Below are 25491 nucleotides of genomic sequence, written 5' to 3'. Positions count from 1 at the left end.
CATGTTCTCCTGTGCTGCCCTCCTGCTCTGGGCTACTGCTTTGTCTCCCTTCCCTGTCCTTTAAGAACCGTCTCTAGGAGCCTGCTTACCTTCAGGCACCCGCCCTATATCATCGTCTTTATTTCTAAGATTGCCTTTCCTTCCTACTGTTTTTCTAGAGTTGAGCCAACTCTATTTTATTTCTCCATTTATTTTCTTCCTTTCTGCTCTCAGAGTTTGAATTTCTAGTTTAAGGTCGTTTGTTATATTCTTGGATATTTGTTAGAATATGTTTAACTAAGTGTGGAGGGTGAGTGTGAAGTTTATTCTGTTGCATGATCTTTTAGGGGAGTAGCCGGATAGTCCTAAGTTCATTTATATGAAGATTCAAAAAATCTTCCCCTCACATATAGTCTAGTTCTTACTATTTTTTGCATTTATCAATTTAGTGTGTGTGTGTGTGTGTGTGTGTGTGTGTGTGTGGTGGGTTCCTGAGCATGTCATGACATACTTGTATAAGTCAAAGGACAATTCTACCTTGTGGGTCCTGGGACCAAACTCATGCTGTGAATGTCTCGCTTCTAAGCCATCTTATCAGTGTACGGTCTGCTTCCTGTCCAAAGTAGTATTGTCCACTCTGGCTCTCATCTGAATCTTGGGAGTCCTGTAGAATCACTTGTTTGCCTTGCATATCAAATCAGCTTCTAATAAATGGCTGCTGGGTAAATGTCCCCATGAGATTTTTTTTGTCCTTTGACATTACCCAGCCTATAGCTGGACAGATTGGTTTTTTGATACTTCGTGTGGACACTGGAGATTGCTGGAACACAGAGCTCATGACTCAGTAAGGAATTTGTAGGAGTGATTTGACTTCTTAAAGTCTAGGGTCTCGAAAGAAACTGCTATGAGTCACTCATTGGACAAAGTTTTATAAGTCTTGCCTTGTAGCCCAACAGAAGTCATGGACATGTTAAATGAATGTTGCAAATGAACAGATATCTCTAGGATAAGTGCTGAAGAAAGTGTTTGGAAATACCACTGGATTTAATTAAGTCAACTGAAAAAGAATCTCAAAAGCATTCCTCTTCGTACACATTCAAATGACAATGGCCAGTTGGAATGTAGGCAGCCCAAAGGAGGCTTCTTCCCCATTTTCTGTGTGTGCTGCAAACCCTTCTGATTTCTAGTAAAGCCTGTAGACCCTTCCCTCGGTTATGCATGCTTTAAAATGCCTAGTACCAAATCCATGTATAATTTAAATGGAAGAAACAGCATTGCAACATTACTATCAGAGTATTAAAATATACAACTGGGTGGTAGTTAATAGATTCTCCCTTATTAATGCATTAAATGATAAGATCTAGCCGCCAGACTAGATCTGGCTTTTCAAGTAGTGGTAAGTGGAAGGAGGGTTTCCAGATCTCTGCAGCTAGTGTAAAGTACCCTGAAGATATTTGGGATTTGGTTGGTGACACAGTCAAGGTTTTCTTAATACCATAGTGTTTTCCCTCCTGTGCTCATAATAGAACAAAATAACAAAATTCCATTTAGCAATTGGTACAAATCAAGATGCAATACTTTTTCTTTTCCTCCCATCTAAGTTCATGGCTAGGAACATTAGGTTTAGAACTACTGATTTATGCTGATAACAGCTGGCCAATGTGGGGACTTCAGTAATCTCCTCTGAATGCTTATCTATTTTTGTGACCTCTGACCTAAGCCCCCGTGAACCTCCGAGCTCCCTTGTTCCATGTTTTTTCTTTAAGACTTGCCTTTGTGAGGTGGGAGAGCCCAAAAGACTGTTAAATGACAGGTCACTTGAACCTTCACAGACAGAAAGGTCTGCTTTTCATTTGCATCTTGTTGGTTCAGGTAGATCTATCATTGCTCTCTGCAAATCCGAAGGAGTTCTTGGATAACTGGGAAATGGCTGAAGAGGGCGTAGTAGTGAACAGAGAGATCTGGGACCTAGAAAACAAATTCTGCCAATAGCTAATAAAAGAAAAAGGGAGGAGTACCACACTGGCTGATAGAAAGAAAATTTCATAAACACGAAAACATAATAAAGAAGAGTTTGAATCTTGGTGTCTTCCCTTCATGATTAATGATTGGTCTCAAATAGTGCGGGTTAGGGAAAGTGAAGTTCCTCTCGAAGTAGCTTTAAAAATGCCACAGCTTAAAAAAATTATTGTAACATCAATTTAAGAAAAAAAAATCCTCCGTTAAAATGTAAAGGTCAAGAAAGATTTGGGTGTTTTTAAATGCTGTCTTGAAGAAATTCTTAAAAGGTTAAGATGTCATGTAGTTTCAGAGTTATGGGCATAGGAGGGGGGCCCAGGACAAAACACACCTACCTCGGGGCCCTTCTGTGACTGTGACCCATGCCAACAGTGGGCAGGAGGCAGCTGTCGGATCACAGTGTGTCATGGTGTCACAGGGAAAAGACACATACCTCCCTTAGAGCTTTGAAAGCTAGGGGAGTGTTTCACCTACAGAACTTTTTTCCTGTGACACACAGGCCACAAGATCGACCTCCATCTGTGCTTGCAAATAGCATGGAGTCGCCTGTTTCCTGTGACAACATTAAAATCATCAGGTAAAACCACCCAGGAGTCCCGAGTGCCTGCCGATTCTCTCTCCTGCTCTTGCTGGGCCCTCGCTGGGCCCTCGCAGACTTGCTTCTTCAGTAGTTTCCATGGAGAGCGGCACCTTTGGTTTTCAGATATCTGAGAAGGAAGAGGAGGTTCACTGGCTTCTCCACTCTGCAAATTTTCTGGCGGCTACTATGACTCGAGGGCCTTGGTGCTTTTGGTGTTCTAGTCATGAGATAAAAGCTAACAGATTTTTGGAGGGGAACAGCCTTTCTCTCCTGGGAAATCAAGGACGGTGTCTGCCTACTGGTGCCTCTGATCAGGACTTCCGCTCAAGGATCTGAAGGAGTCACGTGATCATTACGGCTTTCGATCTGTCCCGATCTGTACTGCACACACGTCACTGCGCAGTTACCTGGTTGCACATCTCAACGTGGCCTGAGGAAGGGAAGTGGTTTGGCATCGGGTGGAAGCCGAGAAATGCAGAGCCTGTGTCTTAGACACCACTTCCTGAACTAGAATCCGCGTTTCATAGCCGTCCCAGTGGGATGTATGTGCGAGACGTTCTGCACCAGTAAAGGTGCCCTCTGCTCCAGTAAGCATGACTGGGTGAACACAAAGGGCAACTTTCCCCTTGGAAATTGCTGCTGACTGAGGACAAACGTTCTTCAGCCCTACGATGAGAAGAACGGAAACTACGATTGCAGAGGGAAAGCCGTTTTTTATCACCCAGACTCAGGCTTGGCTTGATGTGGGTTCTCTGAGGAACAAAGGAAGTCATTAGGCCTGTCTCTTTCTAAAAGTTTCTTTGCGACATCAACTGGTCTTTATGCGGTTGAATTTACTGGAGAGTGGGCTTGACCGTTGCCAACATAACTTGTAAGGCATCAAAAAGCAACTCGAAAAGTGCAATCCAGTGGCTTGTTAATTAAGTCTGGAATCCACCATCTCATGGATAATTTGAGTTTTGTCTCCTTGTTAAGTACAAGCTGTGTGGTGGCTGCTCAGACTGTCGTAGCACGGGTGACATGCTTGTCATACCTCTCCTTTGGCCCCTGTCCAAAAATCCCGGAGCCAGCTCAATTACTGTGGTATTTCCTGTTTATTACCACTTCTTATTATTTCTGATTGTATGGATTTTGCATTTCATATTTTACATTTACCTATTGTTTTAGTCAGGGTTGTCTAGAGTCACAGAACTTATGGGTAGTCTCTATATAGTAAGGGAATTTGTTGATGACTGACAGTCTGTAGTCCAACTCCCCTACAATGGTCAGCAGCAGCTGTGAATGGAAGTCCAAGGATCTAGTGGTGGCTCAGTCCCACAAGGCAGGCAGGTGAGGGACTCTTCCTTCTTCCAATGTCCTCATATAAGTTTCCAGCAGAAGGTATGTCCCAGATTAAAGGTGTGTACCACCATGCCTAGATCTGGGACTTGCTTTGTCCCAGGTGACCTTGAACTCAGAGATCTTCTTGCCTTAGGCTCCTGGGATTCACAGCCTCCATGCCAAGATCCAGGTCAGAAACTTGTATCTCCCAGCCTCAAGATCAGGATCAATGGTGAGTCTTCCAGTTCTGGATTTTAGTTCATTCCAGATATAGTCAAGTTGACAGCCAGGAACAGCTACTACACATATACCAAATATATATTCTCATGTGTATGTGTGTGTGTGTGTGTGTGTAAGATGTGTGAATGAAGGCATGTGTGTACAGCAATTTGCATGTAGAGGTCAGGGTATTGTTTGAGATATGGTCTCTTTCTGCCTTTTGTATACCAGGCTAGCTGGCCTGAGAGCTTCTGGTGATTCCTGAGTGAATGTTGAAGCACTGGGATGGCAGACACGTGCTATGGCAACTGGCTTTTTCACGGGCCTTGGGGATTTGAACTCAGATCCTCATGCTTGCATGGCAAGCATTTTACTCACTGAGCCATCTCCCTAACTCTGAGAACATATTTCTATTCTATGACTTCATGTAGTCTGCCTTCCCAAGTAGATCTTTAAGCTTAGGGAGGGTAGATACTTAGCACTCTTTCTTACACTGTGACCTCTTACCTAGGGAACTGTCAAAAGTGAGGTCCGTTAACAGCACAAAAATCATGTTATTGTTAGTAATTCTGTACTGTCTTGTGGCTGCTTTCTGTCTCCTAAATAGGACATGGTTTGCCTTGCATGGCCTTTTCTATGCTTTCCCTATTCTGAGAAGAGGACACCAAGGTAAAGGGACAGAAAGAACTTTGCAAAGTCCCATGGGTGATATGTAATAGGACACATTAGGACAATAGTATGTGTCTCTTCATTAACAAGGACCAAATGTTCTCTTTGCCGTCTGTTACAGGACGCGGAAGATGAGGCTCGCCTTGGAGAGAGAACGAGCCTTCGGTGCCAGATGAGCATCATTGAGAAGGTGTGTTGAGCTCTGCAACTAGCTTTTCCACATCTGGAATGGAGTAGCGAGCTCAAAATCACAGCAATCTAATACTCTAGTAGGGTTTAGAAAGCATCAAGGAAGGAAAAGGGGCCATGTTTGAGAGTGGACCCCAGGGACAGCTAGGAGCTGTGGCCTTATTCTCGGTGATAGGGGAGAAACTCTATGTCATACAGCCCAATACAGGGCCAGGCTTCCTCTGTTCCTTGTTTCTGATTGTGTGTGTTCGTGCATGCGTGTGTGTGTGTGTGTTTGTGTGTGTGTGTGTGTGTGTGTGTGTGTGTCAGAGGTCAATGTCAAGAAGCTTGGTTATCCTCCACCTTACTTTTTGAGACAGTGTCTCTCCCTGAACCTAGAACTTTCTGATTTATCAAGATTGGCTGGCCAGCGATCCCCAGGGATTGTCCTGCCTCTGTCTCCCCTCTGCTGGGATTACAGAGGTACCTTGGGCTTTTTACGTGGGTGCTGGTGGAACTGAACTCAGGCCCTTGGGCTTGCAAGCATCTAACTGACTGAACTATTTCCCTGGACTGTTCCTGACTTCTTAAAGGAACAGATCTTCTTGGGGTAAGCATTTCTTCACAGAAGACAGGCCTGTTCCATCTCGTGGTAGAAAGGACAATCCTGTACCTTGTACTCTGGTTGCAGAACTCAGAATCTGCTTCTTTACGAATCTACACCCCAGGGAAACAACTCATGTCCAACGGGCCTGGGATGCTCCTGTGACATCCACTGCAAAAGCCCCATGCTTTTGTGAATGTCCCCAAAATAAACCTCTAAACGAAAGCCCGAACCACAGCACCCTTTCTTCACGGGGAAGCAGGGCGAACGTGATGCTTCTGAATCAGTAGTCAGCGAGGGATGTTAATTCACGAACGCAATTAGAAGCATTACAATGACCCCTATGGAGTCCTTTTGTTTTATTGCTGTTCACAAGAACTGGATTCCATATTTAGGAAGGAAATCAATCGATACCAGGGATCTCGTGCAGCAATAGAGCGCTCTTTGCTCAGTAGGTAACGCTTTCCTAAGACCCTGTTTGGGCTACGCGCTCCAACCTCATATCGAAGTGTTTTAGACACACGGAAACCCCTGCCTCAATTACTGCAGATGTTCAGTAAAAAGAAGGAAGCAAGGGAGGGTTCTCACTGTGGGCGCCAGAGCTGATCCTGCGGCACACGCCCTTGTCAAGCGTGGAGGACCGAGATTCTTGCCGTTTGAGCAGTCCTTACCTTTGGAGCAATTTATTTAGGTTAAGGCATTGTCTCTAGAAGCAACCTATTAAAAATACAGGTTACATGGGCCTAGTAACAATTCCCACAATAACTATTATTTGAGCTGCATGAATTACTTTATCAGATTAATTAGCTGTCATCTATCAGACAATATGGCTCTGAGGAAATAAGGCATTGTTTAATGGACATCATTGTCTGAGATATGAAGCAGTTCTATGAGGGACTGGGGTACTTGGGGGCCCTTTGCTGGGGGTCTGGGAGGCTAGAAGGCAGCCAAAGACACTGATTAAAAAGGGAGAGGAGAGGAGAGAGGAATGAGGGAACCATCAAAACTTTTTTTCTCTGCATAATTTTGCCTCATGTCACCCGAGGATTGTTTTCTATTTAAATGTCTTTAATAAACCAGTGACCGGTCTCATCTTTCCTTTGGCCCATGCACCCTCCCTCCCCTAATCGAGTCCTGCTTCTTTCAAAGTAACAAGTAGGATGGTGGGCGTCTCCATTCTTCTACTGTTACCATCAGGATATGGGTCTTCCGAGAAGGACGCATACTGAACTACATCTCATCGTCTCTTCAGGCTTCTTGGGGTCAAGCAGCCGAGCGTTGGATACCTGGATGTGGCCTTTAAATATCCCATATGGACTTTTATTTTTGTCTTCTCTTCTGGCTACCTGGAAGCCAAGGATTCCAGGACATGAAGAAGATGGAGGAAACTGTTGGTGGAAGAAGTCTAGACACGCAAGTCACAACTTAGAAAAGGGCCATCTGAGTGTGTCTATCATGGACCGTTTGGGCTGCTAATGAAATACCATGGGCTGGGTAGTGTATAAAATCAGTATTTACTTTCTGCAGTTCTGGAGTCCGAGAGTCAAGGTGTCATGAGGTTTATTATCTGGTGAGGGCTCCTTTTTGCTTACAAGAAGGTACACGATGGCTCTGCCCTTGTGACATGACTCCTTTTTTTTTTTTTTTTAATTAACTTGAGTATTTCTTATATACATTTCGAGTATTATTCCCTTTCCCGGTTTCCGGGCAAACATCCCCCTAACCCCTCCCCCTCCCCTTCTTTATGGGTGTTCCCCTCCCCATCCTCCCCCCATTGCCGCCCTCCCCCCAACAGTCTAGTTCACTGGGGGTGCAGTCTTAGCAGGACCCAGGGCTTCCCCTTCCACTGGTGCTCTTACTAGGATATTCATTGCTACATATGAGGTCAGAGTCCAGGGTCAGTCCATGTATAGTCTTTAGGTAGTGGCTTAGTCCCTGGAAGCTCTGGTTGCTTGGCATTGTTTTACATATGGGGTCTCGAGCCCCTTCAAGCTCTTCCAGTTCTTTCTCTGATTCCTTCAACAGGGGTCCTATTCTCAGTTCAGTGGTTTGCTGCTGGCATTCGCCTATGTATTTGCTGTGTTCTGGCTGTGTCTCTCAGGAGAGATCTACATCCAGCTCCTGTCGGCCTGCACTTCTTTGCTTCATCCATCTTGTCTAATTGGATGGCTATATATGTATGGGCCACATGTGGGGCAGGCTCTGAATGGGTGTTCCTTCTGTGTCTGTTTTAATCTTTGCCTCTCTATTCCCTGCCAAGGGTATTCTTGTTCCCCTTTTAAAGAAGGAGTGAAGCATTCACATTTTGATCATCCGTCTTGAGTTTCATTTGTTCTAGGCATCTAGGGTAATTCAAGCATTTGGGCTAATAGCCACTTATCAATGAGTGCATACCAATGTGTTTTTCTGTGATTGGGTTACCTCACTCAGGATGATACTTTCCAGTTCCAACCATTTGCCTATGAATTTCATAAACTCGTTGTTTTTGATAGCTGAGTAATATTCCATTGTGTAGATGTACCACATTTTCTGTATCCATTCCTCTGTTGAAGGGCATCTGGGTTCTTTCCAGCTTCTGGCTATTATAAATAAGGCTGCTATGAACATAGTGGAGCACGTGTCTTTTTTATATGTTGGGGCATCTTGTGGGTATATGCCCAAGAGAGGTATAGCTGGATCCTCAGGCAGTTCAATGTCCAATTTTCTGAGGAACCTCCAGACTGATTTCCAGAATGGTTGTACCAGTCTGCAATCCAACCAACAATGGAGGAGTGTTGCTCTTTCTCCGCATCCTCGCCAGCATCTGATATCACCTGTGTTTTTGATCTTAGCCATTCTCACTGGTGTGAGGTAAAATCTCAGGGTTGTTTTGATTTGCATTTCCCTTATGACTAAGGATGATGAACATTTCTTTAGGTGTTTCTCTGCCATTTGGCATTCCTCAGCTGTGAATTCTTTGTTTAGCTCTGAACCCCATTTTTTAATAGGGTTATTTGACTCCCTGCGGTCTAACTTCTTGAGTTCTTTGTATATTTTGGATATAAGGCCTCTATCTGTTGTAGGATTGGTAAAGATCTTTTCCCAATCTGTTGGTTGCCATTTTGTCCTAACCACAGTGTCCTTTGCCTTACAGAAGCTTTGCAGTTTTATGAGATCCCATTTGTCGATTCTTGATCTTAGAGCATAAGCCATTGGTGTTTTGTTCAGGAAATTTTTTCCAGTGCCCATGTGTTCCAGATGCTTCCCTAGTTTTTCTTCTATTAGTTTGAGTGCATCTGGTTTGATGTGGAGGTCCTTGATCCACTTGGACTTAAGCTTTGTACAGGGTGATAAGCATGGATCGATCTGCATTCTTCTACATGTTGACCTCCAGTTGGACCAGCACCATTTGCTGAAAATGCTATCTTTTTTCCATTTGATGGTTTTGGCTCCTTTGGACATGACTACTTCTTAAAGTAGCCACCCTGAATATTGTTACTATGGAGAGCAACTTACAATCCATGGGTTATGGAGGACCATGATAGTGTCTGTGCAGGAACACCTGCCCTGGGTTTGAGACTGACGGCAGGCAACACTGCATTGCGCTAGGCTGTTGGGACTGGGAGGTCTCACCTTGTCACTGTGAGTTTCTATCTCTGATGAAGTTTGTTATTGGTGGAATTCAAAAATAATCAAGTCCATTGTGCAGAAGAGTACTTCAAATGTTACAAATAAGGATTCTCAAGTTTCCTGAGACTTTCTGAGACATTTTGAGTTCTCTGTATTCTTATTTAGAGCTCAGAACAATCTTTCAGGAGCAGATCTATTAGCTCCAATTTATAGGTGAGGGACCAGACTGGGAAGGGGATTAGAGAACTTGCTGATGTCAGGGCACTGAAGAGCAGGGCTCGGTGCTGGTGATCTTGGTCAACCGTGTTCCCACAGTGCTTTCTGCCTGTGTCGTAGTCCATTCGTACCGTCACTTGGGGAAGGACCAGGGTCAGCACATTGAATGACAAGGTAAGGTCACCGCAAGCACTGAAAAAAGGCCCAGCCTTAAAGAGGAGAAAAAAAACCATCTTGCTCTCCCCAAAAAGACGTTGCCAGAACGTTTCCTTTATCTGCATTCCACACCTAAAAAATACGGAATTGATTTTCTCTGATTTCCCTTCTCTGCCCTTCATTGAAAGACTTGATTATGCCCCAGTTTTCTGCAGAGAGAAAATTCTTACTGCTGAGTTGTACAATCTGCAGATGAGGAGTTTATAACTGGATTTCAACCGTGGGACATTTTCCCCTCCATTGAGACATGCGTGTAACTCCCATCACGGGAAGGCTTCCTTGGGAGAAAAGAAGATTCCTACTTCTGTAGAGAAAAAACAAGGAGAGAAGCTGACCATGGTGTCAGGAAAAGCCTGCGCCTGAGAGGGCAGGGATAAGGCAGAAGGGGGAAGCTAGGCTAACGTTTCTTCAGGATTTTGTTTGTTTCTGTTTTTGCAGAGAAGGTAGAGTTTCCCTGACTGAACACCATCATGGTTGTTGTTAGTTATTCAAATCCAGAAAGAGAATGCCCCAAGAAATAACTTCACTGTCGTGGGTAAAACACACATATAGGATGTCATGATCATAGCTTCCGTTAGAACCAAGTCCACATATGTCTCTAATCTCCATGGTCCCTCAGAAGCCCACAGTTTGATAAGACAGAGGCAAAGCAGAAGTACTCTGTGGTTTAGATCACAGGCTACAGGGGCAGTCTGAGATTAACATTTCTACCCTTCCCGTTCTAACTGAGCAATGGTTTGGTCAACTTAAACCTAAACTCCCTAAGCTCCAGAGTCCTCCGTTGTAAAATCAAGACAGAGGTGGGTATCTCGCTCAGTACTCTGAGGATGGCACAGTAGGTAACTGTGTGTGCATAATCAATCACCCTTGTGGAGGAGGATATTAATCATGATGTTGACTCAGACACAGAAATAAGAAGATGGCAACTGAGGCAATTAGGAAACCATATTTATTGATAACTCTTGCTTGTGTGTGTTTGAGCATGTGGGGTATGTACAAGCATGTGTGTTTGAGCGTGTGGAGTATGTACCAGCATGTGTGTTTGAGCATGTGGAGTATGTACAAGCATGTGTGTTTGAGCATGTGGAGTATGTACCAGCGTGTGTGTTTGAGTGTGTGGAGTATGTACCAGCATGAAGCCAGAAGACATTCTCAAATATAATGCTCCTCAGGTAGCTGTCCATCTCAGTGGCCTGGAGCTCACCAAATAGGCCATCCCATGTGAACCCTTGCCAGCTCTCAGATCAGAAGGGCACACTGCCATGCCCAGCACTTTTACGTGGGTTCTGTGGATCAAGCTCAGGTCTTTGTGCTTGCAAAGTAAGCGCTTTACTTAAACAGGACATTTCCCCAGCTACATTACTTTAGTTACATACGTTACGTAGCTACATGAAACCGAGGCTTCAGTTTTATGGATTCAGAAGGTAAAACCAAAATGGGATAAGAAGAAATCCTAGTGTAACTGCGACCTGGCCGAGAGGTGATCAAAGGGACAGGTGGGCTTCCTGGAGGAGTTTGTACTTCTTGAGCGTGTGAGCTGGAACAAGGCAATGACCAGGAGTTCAGGAATTTTTACATGGTGCTCATAATCTACACTCTGGTTCAGTTCTTAACCCAGGGCAGAGAGAGGGGAACTTCCTAATGAACAGTTGGGGTGGACATGTTATAGCGAGATGGAGCTCAGGACAGGCAGCCAGAGAGAGACAGCACAGAGAACGGTCTTATGGGGTTGATGAGGGGCCTAGCAAGGTTCCAGACCACCCAACTTGTCCTGCAGGACCACCCTTTGTGACTGTGACTCAGTCTGTGTGTGTGTGTGTGTTTGTTTGTGTGTGTCTGTGTGTACACTTGTGGGTGTGCATATGTGTGCATGTGTGTGCACTTGTGCATGTGTGTGCGTGTGCATGCCCATGTGAAGAAACCTCTGGCATGACTTATCAGGAATGCCTTCCACTACATTTTTGAAGCAGGGTCTCCTCCTTGGCTTAGAGCCTACCATTGTGCTAGGTTGGCAGGGTAGTGAGCCCAGTGTCTGCCTCCTGGGATTACAAGTGCACACTGCCACAACAGCCTTTTTAACAGGGGTTCCGCAGATGGAACGAGTCCTTGTGCATGTACAGCAGGCATCTTATTGACCGAGTCATTTCCCCAGTCCGGCTCTGTTTTATAAATGAACATTTTGCTGCAGAAACTTATCATAGTCGCTGGAGGTCAGAAGCCAACATTTCCATACAGTTTATTCTGAAGGGTGCCTTATCCCTTCATATTTAGCGAGTTCCTCACAGGTCTGCTACCGAACATCGCTTCTCAGAGGGATAGAACCTCCTGCCTCTGATACGGACTGAGAGAAAGATGTTCGTTTTTGAAGCAACATAGATTCAGATAGTGATAGTAATTCTTTGTGAAACTGTGTTTGAGTAAGCAAGCAACAAGCATAGTTGAAATGTTCTCCTGCCTGCCGGACAACCGTTTCCTTTTGAAAGCCGTGTTCGTGTACTAGGCAGAAGCCTGGACTTCTACAGAGGGAATTGTGATTTGCCAGCTAGCATAAGCCTCCGTGCCTCCTGCTCCGGGTTCCCTCACTCTTTTATATTCCTCCTCAGCCTCAGAGAGTCCTTCTGCAGCCACCGGACTGACAGGCCCAGCTGCTTGGCTGCAGTTCACGTTTTCTCCTCTAACAGCCCTGTTTGCCCTGGGAGTTAATTTGTGGGGATTCACGCTGACCGAGTTGGGTCTAAAGTTGGAACTAAACTTCATAGAAGCTGAGCTCTGATCCAAGTTAGGCAGAAGTATTTACTGCAGCTTCCTTTCAGTCAGCTAGCTCTCGTTCTAGAGACAGGCTGGGGTTTTCCATTGTTGGGACATAGTCACATCTTGGGAGGCTCATTGCCAGGATGCCTAGCTCCCTGTTTCTTTTCAGTGGCCTTTTTTACATGGCAGTGGCAGTGGTAGGGCAGGGTCTTGTGTAGCCCAGGCTATCCTGCCCTTAAACTCACAGAGCTATAGGTCCCATCACACTAAGATCTGTTTTATTTTTAATTATATGAATATGTGTGGTTATGTATATTGTATGTGGGTGCTCATGGAGTTCAGTGGTCCAGAAGGGAGCATTGGATCCTGGGAAGCTAAACTTTTAGGCCTGAGCCTCCCAATGTGGGGGCTGGTAAACTTTAGTTCTCTGGAAGAACATAAAGTGGTTTAACTCCCCGGATCTCCTCTCCAGCCCTTCTATCGTCCCTCATCCTCCCCCTCCTTTACTTCTCTCCTCCCTCTCCTCCTCTTCCCCGCCTTCCTGTTTTCTTCTTTTAGAGAGAGACATGTATCTTCCTTGAATCAACCATCTAACCAAGGATAGCCTTGAACTTCTGACCTTCCTACCTTTAAAGTGCTGGGATGACAAGTGTACCCTACCATACCTGTTTTTATGTGGTGTTGAGAGTTGAACTCAGGGCTTTGCTCACACTAGGCAAATGCTGTACAGCTGAACCACATCCCTGGCCCCTTTGTGACTCTCGTTAGAGATCTGGCCATGCTGACCTAGCCACACCCCATAGAACCAATCACAAGCAGAATTCTAAAGGAGACAATAGTTTCTAATCATATAACTTGTGGGACCGTAAAAGGTAATCTGGTTCCAGGTTGAGCTAAGGCTAGAAACCCTAGTGACCCTGAAGGGGATACCTGACTCCTGGACACCAGGCCCCTGTCACCATCTGCAGCCCCCCCATCAGTCATGTAAGGGCAATGCCCCAAATCTCCCACAGGTAGAAAAGGACTTGACCTCCTGACTGTGACTTGTGGCCATGTAGGCTCAAGCAAGATCTTCATTTTAATGATGTACCAAAGGCCTGGAGGGTTTAGCCAATAAACTTTCCTTCTCAGACATTCTTCCTTGCAAGAGGTATTTAATCTCAGGCCCACCCTGAGAAGTGGGGTACGGTTTTCCTCATCCACTTTCCGTTATGACAACAAATGCCTTAAAACTATGGCCCATCTCTTTTCATCCGGATCTGCTCTGGGGAGCCATGGAGAAGGCCTTTGCCTATAGAGCTGCTGTCTAATCTCTTGTAGAAGGCCATGACCAAGCCAAGCCCAAGCCTGCTGCTAGCAAGCAAGAACTCCCCCAGGGACCAGAAGGAGTTCCCTCCCTCCCCCACCAGATCCAGTCCACTGGCCCCCACTCTATTCTCAGCTCTTCCTGACACATCCAGTGGTTCCTGGATGCCCAAGAGCCTGAGAACCAGTTGGCCCTGGCCTTGTCACAGTCCCGGGGACCCCCAAACCAGCTCCAGTTGTCTCGCACCTCAGACTGCACTCTCCCACCCTGGGGCTTCCATACAGCCCAACACTCACTCGGTGGGTGACAGCGTGGGGAAAACACAGTCAACTTCCAGGGTCCTGCCTCCCAGCAGCTGTGCCCTGTGGCAGAGCAAGTGCAGGACCCATAACCCCATAATACTTTACACTCATTTGATTTTCCTTTTAAATTCCAGGCTTTTCAGACGTGTCCAGGAACTTCTAGTGATATTTTCTGCCTCCAAGTCCCCTACCACAACTGTGAACTTGCCTCTACTTATATTTTTAGGAATGTAGCAATAGTAACAATCACAAAACAACTGTTCCTTGGCCCTGGACTAGGCAACCATAGACCTAGCATTGCATTCGCATCTGCCTCGAAACAGCTACAGAGCAGGTGTGTTGTCATAGGTACCGTTAACACCATCTCTGCTTCTGTGCTCGACTCGGGGTATCTACCACAGCTTGGCTGCCATGACAGTAAAAACTTTCTGCTTGAGGCAGTATCTTGGCCTCAGAGAAGAGCCGAGTGATAGCAAAGAGTTCTGGAAAGTTCTCAGCCTAGGATGAACACTTTACCTGTGACTTGTGGCATCCGTGGAATACTATACCCAGGGCTGGACCCCTCACAGCAATTGCTAACCAGGAAAATGCCTTACAAGCTTGTCCATAGGCCAATATGAAGGGGGCATTGTCTCAGCTGTGGTGGTGCATTCACTAATGATCCTTACTCTCTCTCTCTCTCTGTCTCTCTGTCTCTCTGTCTCTCTGTCTCTCTCTCTCTGTCTCTCTCTCTCTCTCTCTCTCTCTCTCTCTCTCTCACACACACACACACACACACACACACACACGCCCACCCACATACATACTCACACCATCTCCATTTTGTGAGACGATCTCAGTTGAACCCTCTAGTCTCCCAGAACCCTCAAAGGGACCAAAAGCAGTTGCTTACACTGTGGTTCCCCTCTCATCAAAGCTAGCTTCACTGTGTTCCCCAGTGCCCTTGGTGTTCCCTGAGATTGATACCTAGACTTGTTCTCAATCCTTGCCTCATTATTTGTCCTGGGAAAGTATTATCCAAGTTAGCACTTGAAGGTACTCACAGAGCAGTAGAGTAATAGTCTTAGGCTGGCTCGCCCGGTGACCGGTGACTGGTGAATGGCTGGCAGGGCAGAATCAAGACTGACTCTTATCCTTCCACAGCTCAGCTTCCATCAAAAAATGATCTGGCCCTATTTTTCCAGCTAAGTAGTCAATTATTTACTATGTAGCTTCTTTCCAGAGAGGACTGGAGATGTTAGAACATAAGCAGAGACTCACTTCTATCGAGTATCTGTGTGTATGGCTTGTTCTGTTGGGACGTGGGATTCAGCTAATAATATACCTAGATGCAAACGTAACAACTTAATTGTGTAATGTTACTTTGTAAAAGTGGTGAAACATAGTAATGTTACTTTGTAAAAGTGGTGAAACATAGAAGCACGCCTTGCTTTGCAGGCCACTGAGATTGCAATGCCTTGTCTTAAAGATTTTAAAGGGCAATCTCTGGAATTTTGGGCGTCTGGAGTTGAAGGAAAGCTTTCTCTGGGTGCTCTGTGGCGAATTTTGCTGCGTCTTTTATGTATCTAGCCATTTGCCTACTGTGCCTCCCCTCCTGACTCTCCTTGCTAGCTATCTAATCATCAAAGGAACGCCTTTGGAACGGGAAGGTAAAGTTCAACCTTGAAGTGTTCTGGCCTGTCTTTCCCTTGAGCAACCGAACACCAGCCGCTTGCCCTTACCTACCTGGCTCACCGGGGGACGTGGAGACCTGTTTACACGCCTTGGTGGCTCAGCCTGTGAAGAGGGAGATAACTCTTGATCCAACTTGCTTTCCAAGGGTGATGGGAAGATAAACGCCCACAAAGTCCTGCAAACTCTTGGGATGAAAGGCACTCTGTAAATAGAACGTGGTTTAGGATGCTTATGTTTTGATAGGGTGGCTCTCAGGCTTCCACCAGGAGTAGAGTGTGAGGAGAGAGGGCAGAGCCCTCTCCACTACCCCTCCCTCCACCATTTAGCAGCGACCTCTTGAATTGTCACTTCTGCCCATTGAACTTAGCTTTCATTTTTATAAGGGCTGCGAGGCTCTTATGTTTTTACCCTTCACAGTCCTCAGACTTGGAGGTAGGTATTTTTTACAAACACACGTGTGCCATGTTGGATCGCCCTTCCCAGGTGGGCGTAGGCTCAAGGACCAGAGCAGTAAGCAGACATTTCAGCAAATGCCCTGGGCTGGAAACTGTCCTCTAGCCTCGGTGTGTGACTGTCCTGGGACACGAGCAAGAATCATCTCTTCCAGAACCAACGAGCTTCACAGTTTTCCTTTTTGTGACAGAATTGGAACTCGGCAAAAGCGAAACAAAACCGCCATAGAGAAATGGCCTCTCCTTCCCAAATTAATTCTTTCAGTTTACGCTCCTAACTCCATAGAAATGTGCTTTGGCTTTTGAAGTTTTTATTAATATTTATAATGCCCTTTCTGTTGCCCTTGAACCTCACAGAAATAAAGCCCCGGTATAAAATGCCTAGTTGCTAGGTGGATTGTAGTGTACCCAAACTCAAATCATAAGCTTTGAAGTTTATACATATGCATATATTTGACTTTGTTTTCCTCTGCACTCAGGGTTCCTGATGTAAGAGCTTATATTTTTAAACACTATATTTTTAAGGGCAGAATTTAATAGCTTATATTTTAATTTTGAAAGTAATGCACACTTATAAAAACGTACAGATGCGCATATAGAAACAGAAGGGAAAGTCCATCTCTAACCACACATTTCTAAAACCCCAGTGGTGAGCAGCTTTGAAAATTAGGACCCTGTAAGTTGGAGGGTTTGCAATGGTCTTCTTAAAAAAAAAAACACAACAACTAGGAACCAGTCATATTCCCCCTTTTTATTTCTGAATAGTGAAGTGATAAAAATTGTAGAAAAATTCAAAGACTATAGTAAACTGGTCAGTGAAGGGAGCTCGTCCACTCCAGGAACATGAAGGAGAAGTGTTCTTTACCCAACATCATTGGATAACAAGAATTAATTCTGTCTTCGGGGGGAAGGAGAGTTGAGGTGGGTTTTTATTCTGGATGTGAGTGTTCCTCCTGGAGAATGCACACACCTTCCAGCGAGGAAAGAACAAGGACACTGTCTTTTCTGGTTTCCTTACTAAGTACAAATGTAGACTGTCTGCAGCCGGCTCCCCAGTCCCTGCTGGTCTTTGCTTTGGAAAGTGTCTTATCCACCCCAGAGCTAAGCTTTCACAGAGAACTGCTAGAGTCTAATGTGAGCTAAACCATTAGTGCAAGCATATCTCTTCCAATGCATCTATCCTTACTTCCTTTGACAATAAAAGTCCCTTCCAACGAAACAAACCCTCACCCCACCCCAAGTTCATTCTCAAAAGGGAAGCCACATGTAACATGTTAGCGTATTTCCTCCAGAACTTTCCTCTGCAAGTACAAATATGCATGGTACTCAATTCTTCCCATACCCTTACATGATATCGTGACCATTTTCTCATATCAAGAAATCTCCCCGGGCCATAATTTTGAATGAGTGTAGGTAAAATATCCACTGTTTAAGTCATTCTGCTTGTGTGGAATGAGATGGGCTTGGGTAGAGAACATTTCACCTTGTGTTCCTAGGGTGGAGGAGCTCCTGGTCAAGGAAGGAGACATTGATGGAAACATGTGATTGGCTCTCTCCCCCTATCCCCCACCCCCGGGGCAACTCCTGTGACAGCTGGACATCAGCTCACTCATTTCCCACAATAATCCTTTGAGGAACAGAGACTTTGAAGTCTGTTTTCCAGGAATTGCTAGTGGTTCCTCACATATGGTACATCGTCCACCGGGAAAGATCATCTTCTTTAGGCATCCTCCTGCCTCAGAGGTAGGCCTGCTGTCAATGGTGGGGTTTATTATGAAGGAAAGGAGTAGGGTGGGGATCCACCAAGTTGGCTGTTTCTCCAGTCAGGTTCAAGCAGTCTTTTTGACTCTGTACGGCTGCTCATCTCCTGGGTTCCTGTGTCAGGCTCTCATTGTCTTAACTCTGACAGTGGGAAAGAGGGAGTCAAGAGTGCAATCAATCACATCCCTGTGCCTTAGTGAGTATGACTATAGTTAGCATTTGTTTGGTATTTCTTCTGTGCCAGGCTGCATTGCCCCCTGTAATGTGCCCACTAACCCCAGGGAGCAGTGTTACTGTTCTTGTTTCTGACTTAGGCATGGCCAAACCAATGCCTGCTGAAACCCCTGTGCCAGTGTAGGGCTGGTTTTCCTAGCTGCCTTCTGTCCATTTCATCTCAGAAAGAGTTCATAAACTTTTCTGCACAACCCTAGCATGCGCGTCTAGGCTCTCTCGTTATCGAATCTGTCATTCTCTTTTAGACTATTCTATCGTTGCTACAAAGGCCTTTCAATACAATTTATAGCAACGTTTGGTTGCTGAGAAGATCTCTGCTTTCAATGCTGTGAGATCTTTGTGACTTTCATTCACGACACCACTCTGTCTTAGCTTTTGTGCTTGCTGGGTCCCTACCCATCTGGTCGGTTTGCATCTGTATTTCACCTGGGTTCCTATGGTTTTATTTTAAGGATAACTCTTACTGAATTATCTCACATGAAAGTGCCTTCCCTACTCCTCTGCTCGTGTTTCATTTTAAAGTGGAAGGCCACTCGATTCAGGACCATCCGTTCCTCGCCGGATTCCAGTGCATCCACTGACAGGCTTTGGCATCAGTTTTATGCAATGAGTGGGCACTTCTCTAGGCCAAGTTTTCACTCAAGCTTTATGCCACTCGTTAGTCTTTAGAAGGACAAACCCAGAGGAAACTGTGCCAAACCAACTCGTTAGCAGTTGGGTGAAAGTGTGCAAGCGCTGTTTGTACTGAAGTAGTACACGGGACGTGTGAACCGTTCTTTCAAAACTCACAAATACTGGTAAGATTTTTCAGTCAAGTTCCTAAGTCAAAATTATCTTATCAGCATCCTAAAGAGCTCTAGGCTTTATGGAGTCTAACCTGAGTTATTAGTTACATAGTGGTTCTGCCTGGTTCCTGTATTGTGCAGTCTACTTTTTAAACATTCTAAGTTTGTAATTTTTTCTTTTCTTTTGTCTTTTGCCTACTTTTAACACTTCTAGTTTTCTATGCACGGCGGATCTTTGCCAATATTTGTGTGTGTGTGTGTGTGTGTGTGTGTGTGTGTAGAGAGAGAGAGAGAGAGAGAGAGAGAGAGAGAGAGAGAGAGAGTATATGCATGATTCTGTGTGTATGTGTGTAGAATTACCTCTGTACATGAGCCTGTGGTCAACTGCAGGTGTCTTCCTCACTCCTGCTTCACCTTTCTCTTGACAGAGTCTCTCATTGAATCTTACTGATTACCTAGACCACCAGGGCAGCGAGCTCCTGGGGCCTTTGATCTTTAACCCTTGAGGACTGGGGCTAGAGGCACATACTGCCCCATTGGATCTTTAGTGTGCATGCTGGGGAACTAAGGAGTTGAACTTGGGTCTTCATGCTTACACGGGAAGCACTTGACCTTCTCTAGCCTCATGCCAACTTTGAATTTTTAATTCATGTGTGTAATTTTAAAAATCAGTCTATACACATATTTTGTTTCTTGACAAAATTCGAGAGCCTTGATATTTTAATAAAGACTTTAAATCTATTTGTGTTTATTTCTATAGCTGACATCCTTTTTTTTGTGTGTGTTATTTTGCTTTCTGCCCTCCCCACTTCCTTCTTGACTCTTTATTTTGTTGCTGCTGCTCCCCCGTTTTCCTCATATATGGACTAGATTTTCTTCACATTTTCCTACTTAGGGTTGTCGTACCTGCGTTTCTCTGAAATTTTAATTAACATATATAATCCTATATTTCCCTAATCATGCCAAGGATAAAACAATCTCTTGACCTTTTACTTCGTGAGATGATATAATTAGCATGCAACAACTTTTTGAAAATTATGTAGATCATGAAAAAATAATTTTGTTTTAACATGTTTACCATACGACAGGCCTGGTACCTTTCCTTCATTTTAGGAGCTAGTAACTATTGGAGAAGTTATGGAAAATGTTACTACAGAATCTTAAATGTTCAGTGTCACCCACTCCAAGCATTTCATCACTGAAAGGAAACCACAGAGGTCTCAGTGACTTCGAAGGACTTATTCTAGGTTCCTAACTTGAAGAGCAGTGTTACACTTCAAAGATGGGTATTCACAAATGCAACTCTTGCTATTCTATGGTAGCATGTATTTTTCTAGAAGCCATGGAGATGGTGAGGAAGCTTGAAATTATTTGGGACTGGAGGACAAGTGAGCAGAAGAGAAAGGATTTGAAGCCTACAGAAAGGAAGGTGGTAGCATTTGGTTTAGAAAAGGGGGAAAATATATAGCTACAGCTTCAACAGAAATATAAAGAAAATGTGTAGGCTCTCCCTGCTTGCCTCCTGTGTCATGTCAGGAGGGGTCTCGAGCTGGTGAGATGTTCTGCTGTGATAATAAGTCTCAGAAGAGGTCTTAGTTTGAACATCTTTGGGTGATTTGGCTCCTCCTGTGCCGGGATTTTCCTTCTGTTCGCTTTTATTGAGTTTTAATAAGAAACCATCTGGTGGAATATTTTGGACTTAGGTTGATATTTAACATGCAGAACAGGCTGGTTTCAAGAGTGACTATTTAGCCACCAAATAAAATAAAAAATAAAGGCGACAATCATAGCCCAAATAACACCATGCTTTAGTCTTTCCTGATTGACATAAAGATTCTGGTCAATTATCTCCTAGTCGAGAAACAAAATCTTTGGGGACCATCAGCTCAGAAAAATTCTGGCATGAGGAAATGGCTAGCTTCTCTCCTCGGTATCAGAGATTCCAGAACTTAACCCACCAGACCTAAAACACGCCCTATGGGAGGCAGAGCAGAGTCAAACTGGAGCTTCCATGAACATGGATTGCTCCTGGGCAAGGCGGCAAAGCACCTACTCATTTAGGTGAGGCCCTGTTCATCGCTAAAATGTTTCTTTTATTTTTTCTTTAATTGTTTTTATACCAGGTACAATAACTACCTGCTAAAATATTGAGATTACTGAAAGGAGGCAAGCTAGAAAGAAGGCATGTTCGAGTCTTTTTTTTTTAAAGCTTTTCTTTGTCAGGGGACAAGTTGACATCCAGATATTCTGAAGAATTACATTCTTCTTTTCCATCTTTCTTCTCCTCCATGTGTCTTTCATGCCAAGGACTATGGTCGCTGTCAGTGTCATTCTGTGGGTAATGTTATTAGCTCCATTTTGAAGACAAAACCTCAAACACACTTACTCGAGGTCATATACAAACTATCTCTCCAAACTGGAAAATAACCCATGTACACTTACTTTTTCATGTGCATGGAACCACCAGCCCTAAACATGGTGTAAATATCTGCTTATACCTATCCTCTGGGTGATGTTGATATTTAGATACGACTCATTCTCTTCTGACTGGTGGCATTCCTTTTAGCACGATCCTGGGCGGATTTGACCCTTGCAAACAGTTGTAACTCGTCTTCACACTGGTGGCTTGTGCTGGCTGGTGCTATGTCAGCGGCACACAAGGCAGAATTCCCTGAAAGGACGGAACCTAAATCGAGAAAACTTCCTCCATCAGCTCTGGCTGAAAGGTATATTTTCATTAGTTATGATAGGGAGGGCCCAGCTCATGGTGGGTGGTGCCATCCCTGGGCTGGTGCTACTGGGTTCTGTAAGAAAGCAGGCTGAGCAAGCCATGGGAAGCAAGCCAGTAAGCAGCACCTTCCATGGCCTCTCCAACAGTGTTTACCTTCAGTTTCCTGCCCTGCTTGAGTTCCTGTTCCGACTTCTCCCAATGATGGACTATGATAATGAACATTTAAACCAGATAAACTCTTTTCTTCCCAGCTTACTTTTGGTCATGGTGTTTTGTCACTGTAATAGAAACCTAGACTAAGACAGTATTACTGTCAGTCCTTGGAACTGTTCTAATACATTTGCATCTACACGTTCAATTTCATTAACTTTTTGGACTTATGTCATTCACTCAATATAGTGTAAGGCTGGCTACTGGGGCTCAGGGTTAAAGGTCACATACTTCTCATGTCATGAAATCTATTGACTCTGCTTTATTTGCATGCAGGATGATTAAATTTGAATGGAATACTGCTACTGGATAGGTCTGTCCTACGATTTTTAGGCTTTTAATTCGAGTTCAAAATAGAAACCACAGTTTGCGGTTATGAATTCAGTGGCAACATGCTTGTCTGGAAGGTGCAACAGCCCAGGTTCAATCCCCAGCACCATAAACTGAACACTTGATACCATAATATCAGCTTCTCTCTCCACACACATCATTTATAAATATTATTTACAAGATATATGTCACATGACTATATGACAATGAAGGTCAAATGTCTTATATTATGGCTTTGCCTCATCAAAATATCGATATATTTGTTCCATTGCATGGAGGCCTGGGTGCAACGTTGGGTCATCATATGGTCTAAGAGCATGGTGACAATGCTGACCCTGTGGAGTGGTCCAAGGCTGAGGCTGTGATTCCCAGCCTTGCTGCTCATCTGGGAGATCTAAGAAGTATATATGGATGCTCTCGCTTCAGTCTGGAAACGGAATCAGAATTGTAAAAAGTCCTTAGGATCTGAGTTTTAAACAGCTCATTACTCAGTTCAGTATTTCTGGATCTATAGTCAGGATAGCTGCTCACCTTGATGATTGTGTATGTGGATGTACACATGTGTATGTGTATGTATACATGTGTATGAGGATGTACACATGTGTATGTGGATGTACACATGTGTATGAGGATGTGTATATGACACATTAAACAGGAGCATCTTATAACGAGACAGAATTCTCTGTACTCTCCTAGTAAAGTGCCCCAACTCTTACCCTACACTTATTTTCTCTACATTACACTATCTTTGATATTTATACCCTATATGTAGCATACACAAAGATATATGCTCCCTTACAAGAGCTAGATTATGTATTGGTAATATCTTTCCTCTCTTGGGCATTAGGACATACACTAGAACTTGAGAAGCTGTGTGTTAACGTGTTGGACAGCAACAGTAGCTGATGGACTGAGTGGAGTGGAGCTAGCAGATGAGTGATCAATGAGTGATCAATCACACAGGCCTCAGAACAAATCCCAGTTTCATTGTGTGACTCTGGGCAATCCCATTCTCCAATTTCCGGTTCTATGAAATAGGCAAATACCTTCATCTCCTGGTTGTTTGGTTAAATAGTTTATAGATGGTATCTTGCAGCTGGTAACTAGCCAGTGCTTAGAGTGCTTAGTCAGTGCCATGGGTTAGTACCACAGTCACTCAGGGTGAGTCTTCCCTTTTTAGTTAAACTTTACTGGAAACAGCCTCATAGACACATCCAGAGAGGCGTCTCTTAGATAATTCTAAATCCTGATGATGGAGACAAGCAATCACAGGGTTTTGTTTGTTTTTAGTGCCCTCCTCAAATTAAGTCCCTTCTTGTAGTAAGTGTTTACACAGACCTTCCAGATCCTCTAACCAGTTTGATCTTTCTATCACACAGAAATGTTCTTTCCTTTCATGTTCCAGAGAAAAAGATGGACCAAAATCCAAACAGCATTTGCCACCCACATGTGGTCCACCTAGCAAATGGCGTTCAGAGAAGGGGGAAATCTAAGTTTTTAAGTTCTGGCTGTTCCACAGAAAGGATCTGGTTCAAAGAGGCATAGACAATAGAAGATGCTACAAGAAGTACCAGCAAGAAACAGTAGCTGCACCATGTACGTTCTTCTTTATATCTTCTCTTGTCAAATGAAGAGTTTAGATCCTGAGGACTGCTGCTGTGGATAACCACACCTGCATATGTACTTGTACACGTCCAGTGGATAACTGTATCTGGCTATGCACTCATACATGACCATGTGTGAGCATGTGTCCACACACTTTCAGTTAAGAAAGGACCTTGGAACACTCTTCGCCACATATATATCATATATCACATACCATATATCATGTAGTATACATTATACATTACACATTACATATTACATATTATATATCACATGTCATATTACATATTACACATTACACGCTACATATCACATATTATATATCACATATTACATGCTATGTGTCACATATTGCATATTACATATCATATCACATATCATACATCACACATCATATATTATATATATCATATATCACAATCACATATCACACATCATATATTATACATCATTTATCATATACCATATATCATATAGTACACATTACATATTACATATATAATTTATATGTACATATTTAGTATATTAAATATTTATATATTAATATATATTATATGTGTATTATATGTCATATATCATATATCATGTAATACACATTACATATTACATATATAATTTATATTCACATATTTAATATACATATGATAATATGTATATTTTTTTCCCTGCTGAAATGAAAGTGCTGTCATGAAAACACTGAGTGTTGTTTTTGGAATTTTAGCTCGGTAGCCTGAAGTCGGACAGTTTCCCACACTCTCAGCTCTCTTAACAGTAGTAGTAATGCCCCAGTCTGCTCCTGTGCCTGGACAACGCTACCACCTTCTCAGAGAAGGGTATCTTAGCACCCTGCAGTCTGTTTCTGTTATGCACACAGCATTCTTTGTCAAGTAGGAGAACGAGGCTAAGCCACAGCCCAGGGGTAGAGATTCCACCTCAAGCTAGTTGCTGCCTGTGTCCTCCTGCCCCCACTCCCAAGCACTGCCTGCTCGATCGAATGAACTAATTTCTCTTATGCCGTATTTGTCTAAGTTAAAACATACCTGCTGCAGGTCAATATTGCACTAAAATGTATCATGGCCCTCTGTTAACAACACAGCTTTAACCCAGCACTGACTCCAGTCCATGTTAACAGTTTGGCAATTTTATTCTCTTGTAAATAAGTGGGTGAATGCAAAAATCAGTTATGTGATGTATGGAACTTACAAAAGTGGTGAGAACTGTGTGATTATTCAGATTGCAAAGAGATCTTTCACTCTTGGATATCCCTTTAAAAGTAGTAGTGATGTCTTTATTGGAAAAGGCTTTTGAATGCCTTTCATATACATGAGCTCATTTGTTCCTGTCCACATTCCTATGGACTAAGTGGGGCAGTGACTATTATCTGCATGCTTTATGGCTTAGTCATTTGATATGTGATTCCCTTTACAAAAAGTCAACCCATCATTTCCTTAGAAAGCTCAATCAATTGTGAGAGTATGTTTCACTCCATTTGCTCGTGTGTGTGTGTGTATGTGTGTGTGTGTGCGTGTATGATATATATATATATATATACATATATATATATATATATATATGGAAGAGAGAGAGAGAGACCCTGATTATCTCTTGCTATGTAACAAATTACCCCCAAATCTAATGGTTTAAAATGTCATTTGAGTATATCTTACATTTTTTACTCAGTAGCCTGAGCTGGGTAGCCTATGATTCCCGTGGAGTCACCTGCAGTCACTTGGTTCCTTACCTCAGCACTA

General features: G+C 43.7%; 2 long non-coding RNA genes across 4 annotated transcripts in view; both read left to right on the top strand.

Annotated features, from left to right (window-relative positions):
* The window catches only part of LOC120100960 (uncharacterized), a 47722-nt gene that overhangs the window by 4968 nt on the left and 17263 nt on the right, over nt 1-25491 (top strand). The window contains exon 1 of one of the 2 annotated variants that reach the window (XR_005501378.2): nt 19029-23731. The exons of the other annotated variant lie outside the window; for it this stretch is intronic. This is a non-coding gene — a long non-coding RNA (uncharacterized LOC120100960). Of the gene's footprint in view, nt 1-19028; nt 23732-25491 lie in introns of those variants that run through there. 2 annotated transcript variants of the gene reach the window in all.
* Nucleotides 1452-12327, top strand: LOC120100961 (uncharacterized). Of its 2 annotated transcripts, XR_005501379.2 has the most exons (4): nt 1452-3165; nt 4053-4130; nt 4908-4976; nt 6811-12327. It is a non-coding gene; the product is annotated as an uncharacterized LOC120100961 (long non-coding RNA). The 2 variants fall into 2 exon arrangements; XR_010064483.1 differs by having other exon boundaries at nt 1452-4130.

Source organism: Rattus norvegicus, chromosome 2 (assembly GCF_036323735.1).
Source record: "Rattus norvegicus strain BN/NHsdMcwi chromosome 2, GRCr8, whole genome shotgun sequence".
Lineage (NCBI taxonomy): Eukaryota > Metazoa > Chordata > Mammalia > Rodentia > Muridae > Rattus > Rattus norvegicus.
Note: the sequence above shows the minus strand (reverse complement) of the source record. Positions and strands in the feature narration are given on the sequence as shown.